The sequence below is a fragment of the Cydia splendana genome, chromosome 7 (assembly GCF_910591565.1).
Source record: "Cydia splendana chromosome 7, ilCydSple1.2, whole genome shotgun sequence".
In the NCBI taxonomy this organism is placed as follows: domain Eukaryota; kingdom Metazoa; phylum Arthropoda; class Insecta; order Lepidoptera; family Tortricidae; genus Cydia; species Cydia splendana.
Genome location: NC_085966.1, coordinates 21,155,278 through 21,160,170, shown reverse-complemented (window position 1 = coordinate 21,160,170; position 4,893 = coordinate 21,155,278).

The following is a 4,893-nucleotide window of genomic DNA, read 5'->3' as shown; positions in this document are numbered from 1 at the left end:
TGACTACGGATTTGCCGTGTAATAATTTTCTTGTACTTTGAACATTAATATATCCTGCTTATTAATCGAAAAATGAAATATGTACCTATACTTATGCGCCACGGCGACAATTATTCAAACTTGGATACGCGTGTGGAAATTTTGCAATTTGTTTGTTCACATGCGTTATGTCCAGGATACTTGTGTTAGTCTAAGAATAAAATAATTATCATTCAACGTTGTAGTTTTATTTTGTAACTTTTTCCTTATCCAGACTTTCTCGTCGCTCAGCTACAATATTTTTTCGAATTCCGTAGATTCATTTCCAATGTGCTCGATAGTCGTGTGAGGCACGAAATCTGTGAATTTTTTTATTATAGGTAAGGTTACTTTTAGTGTTAATTTTAATTTATTTGTAGTTTTAGTTTACTTAAATATAAAGTATTTATTGAGTTAAATTTTTTCAAATATTTGAGACAAATGGATGCCATACTAATCGTGGCTAAAAGTTCAGCTCCATAAATAGTGTACATAACTATAAATAAAACATACGTACATATCTAGACACATTTTCGCCTTATTGCAATGAAATGCAGCTATTACAACTTAATGAAAACATTGTTTCAGCCACCAGATGTGACCGCTTACGTCAAATCCCTCCTATTCCCCTCAAGCACCCTCAATAACAACGTAAAACGAAACGTTCACGTTATACATCTCTGCATTTCGACTTCGTACAGTATTCTCCGATTGTACTTACACAGCAATGTACTACAAACAGCTATTGAATTACAGAATAAAGCCAGCAATAACATCGAGCCGAGCAATGGAAAATGATATTGTTACCATAATCATTCCGGTCCTTGCTTTTGGGAATCCGCTTCCATAGCAAATTATTTTAGGGTCGTCGGATGGAGGATTCTAATCGAATCGTATATAATCGCGGGTCACGATTGACTAGGCTGCAATAAATTATACGATTTCATTTACTTCATTCTTTATGCGGATAAATAAAATTATACCTACCGTTTCGATTCGCACTGCCAGAAAAAAATGTGTTTTTACGTTTGTTTATGTTGCCCAAATAGGTAGAGAATTAGTGAGAAAATACCATTTATTTAGAAGCACTTTAAATAAATAACATATTAAAATATATGAAAAATGCTACCAACACTTGCTTTGAACGATGGTTCCTATGACAGTTCTGGACTCTGGATTAAAGTTCACTGGATGCTACCAGAATCGTTTAAAGGAAACAGTAAGTAGGTAGTACCTACACATTGGACTTATTAGAGGTATAAATAAATCGTGGGTTTTACAGGATATTAAGAGATGAACTATTTAGATAGCTAAACATTCTAAGTACCTATATCCTTTGTCGCATGGTAGATAACTACGTTTTACAATTTGTCCTCTAGAGTGCAAAATAATATGATGCAAATTTTGAGTAGTTTTCTCAAGTTAGCTGGTAGGATGGACTTTTAAAAATTACATTAGATTATTCTTTTATTTTTTAGCTACAATATTTTTTACTATTAGGAACTTTGAATTGGTACAGTCAAGTGTAAAAATATGGGTGCACTCATTGCATTTGCTCCATAATTGCAATTGCCTTGTCTGACTTTGGATCTTTTTAGTGTTCCGTACAAAACTTTGTTCACGGAACACTTATGGGATCACTTCGGTCTTGCAAATTAGTTAAATGCGTTTTTCTCATAGAACATTTGACGTATAGATACCTAACAATTTTTTACAGTCTATCGTAGTTTTAAGAAATCTCAGCAATCATGACGTCACTAGCGACCGCCCTCGTGTTGACATACCTAAACAAGATTACAATTACTAACAAGCCAATCTCAGGAATGAGCTATATCCTGCCTGGCGAGGGGCCACATAGCTCGGAGCGGCCCAGTGCGCCGCCGGCAATACACGTAAGTACACCTGGATTTTATTTTAAGGAATCATTATTCATTCATACAAAAAAAAACAAATCATTTATTTACAATCAAGATATATACAGTGGTATTACTAAACGAAATTAAAAACTAGCTTAAATCTAAAATAGGCCCTTGAGGCATTGTACCAAGGATGCTGGCGGCATTTCCTCTTTGTATCACAATGCTGATAAGTTGTGCGAAGTAGCCACCAGCTCTTCGGTCCCCAGTTACGTCAACCAGACGCTTCGCGATTTCTGCGAACAACTTGTGCGCGCTGGGACCCCATGGACCTAGGGTTTCAATGCCATTCCAATGCATTCTTTAACATACTTATATCTACATAAAATTTTCATTTACGTTCTATACCTTTAATCGGTCTGTTGTTGATCATAAATTTATATTCATAATTATCTTCTCATCAACCGCCCCAGTTGACCTATAGTTACGCAGTTGTTACTTTGGGTATTCCACAATGTGTTGACCTATAGTTAGGTTTCCCGTGTGTCTTTGGGTATTCCACAATGTGTTTAAATCACTTCAGTGACATAAATAAATAGGTAATACCTTACCTGTTTACTGGTATATGAATATACAAATAAAATAATATTATGTTTCTTAATTAAGTAATTGAAGATGGCTTCCTCTCAGCGGTTTACCGCGGAGTACCGCAAGGATAATAACTTAAATCCTTCCATGACATCTGGTCTGAGAGTATCAAAATAAATTATTTTGACCTACGAAATTGGCGAAGATTAAAGTTGACTGTGTAATAGAGATGAAACCTTTATTCAAAGCATATAAAATAATATTTTGTCTCTTGCTAATAAACATAAATGTCTAATTGACTGATAGGGACAAAAAAATTATGCTTTCATCATATACTTTTTAAGAAGTGGAACTTTTATAGACTGTATCTTTAGGTACCTATTCAAATAAAAGTAAACAAATAATTTGTAAATTTTCGGGTAGTTATAACATTTATTGGTTAACCAACCAAATACAAAACCGCCTGGATCAGTCACAGAACGCGCTGACTTTAACCTACATTATTTGATCATGTAATGTTTTCATCTACCCTCAACTGGCTTAAGGAGCCATTTGAGGGTAGATTTTGTTTACTTTTATTTAAATACCTAAAGATATTATAGAGTAAGTAAGAACATAAGGCAACTTTATGAGGTCCAATTGTCCACAGGAAATACGCATAACCTTACTCATCAACTTTAAAACACCCGCGTCACTGGACAGCTACAATGATTAGCCATTTTATCCAGTAATTCCAGTATTACTCATCATCATCATCATCAATGATAGTAATACTCATATCTTTATTATAAAAATATATTATCACCGAAACATCACGTGCGTAAAACTAAATCCTTGAAGCCAATTGGCTGGGACAGGTCACACTCGGTACAATGGTCCATTGAGCCTGCCTTTATTGGTTGATGTTGGATAATATTAAAATACGCGGGGGATAGGTACCTATTTAGGTACGTCATAATCGTCAAACCATGGAATTCATACAATCCAACTAAAATATTTTAGTACTGGCGATTTAATATTAAAAGGAAAATGTATGTTTTGTTATTTATAAAAATATCTTAAACAGCGACGAAATCTATTGCAAAATTACCACTCATCTACCAAACTCGTTTGTTATAAAACTTATAAATGTGTTTAGGTATGTTTGTTTAGTGTAATTGTGTATGAATTAAGCTTCATAACGTTTCTGCAACACTTACCTACTTTTGATTAGATTCTCTGTTCCCGCTACCTACCCAAAGGTGATCCTGGAAGAGATCGCTCTGTAGCGATAAGACCGCATGTTGTCTGCCTCTATCTTCGATCAATTATTTTTTCTTTAACTTGTATCTTTTACTGAGATGTGGCAATACAGAGTATTCTATCTATGGGGCCCAATACATTCCACAACTCTTCTCTTTCCGAACAGACTCTATCTATTTTCTATGTGTTCTGGATGCCTAGCCAAGATGCCAATCGTTCACGCCATAGCGCTAATGTCTCTCTGCCGCATTTATATGGAAGAGTAAGTAAGGGTGATAGAGAGATTACCGTTTCATTCGATACGGCGCAAACGATTTGCAGCTTTGCTAGGCCCTCTGTTGGGATTAACTTCTTTATATCGAAATTTCCATTAGACACACTAACAAAAGTTAAAATTTTTTTTGATGAAAGCACAAAAGTAAGAGCTAACAAAAGAACCTACACCAAAAGGAGTGAACCAAAGGGCCTGAGTTACTACTCACCTAATTACTTCCTTAGGCATTTAATCAGGTCGTACGTTTGTGCCATAACTCAGGGCGGCGAAATTAAAACCACCCAAATTGGGCAAAGTTAGACGGTTGGCAAAAGGGTGGGGATGATCTGTAAAATTTGCCAAGCTATGGTGTTTAAAAGTAAGGGTTTTAAAAAATTGCATGGATTATGTTTTTCGCTCCTAATTCTTAAAATATACGAAAAAAGTGAAACACGGGGACATAAAAATTGTTGATATTTGTACATCAATTTGTGTGAAAATATTTTCCATGTCAATATCCAGATAGGAAAATGGGGACCTCTATACTGAGAAGCGGTCTCCACTATCCTCTTAAGCTTTCTACGCTTTCTACGCTACGCTTTTTCTAGGAGACGACTCGCTCGTGCTACGCTCTCTTTTAGTAAGTTTTATTTTTGTATGAATAGGATATGGACAGCGTTTATTTTTCCGATAGGCACCTCTAACATTACATGCTTGAGTACATCTTTGTAAACATTGTTGAACTAATACACCAAGCATCATCAAATAAAGTGTTTAATACAATTAAACCACGGAAAACAGACATAACTTGGGAGACTCCACTACAACGCCGCCATTGCGGCGATGCTCAGCTTTTAGTCCTTGCCGCGCTATAGTGATGTGACCAGTGACTCGTGAATCATCCGTTATCAACCAGAATCGTTTTGTTCCCAGGGT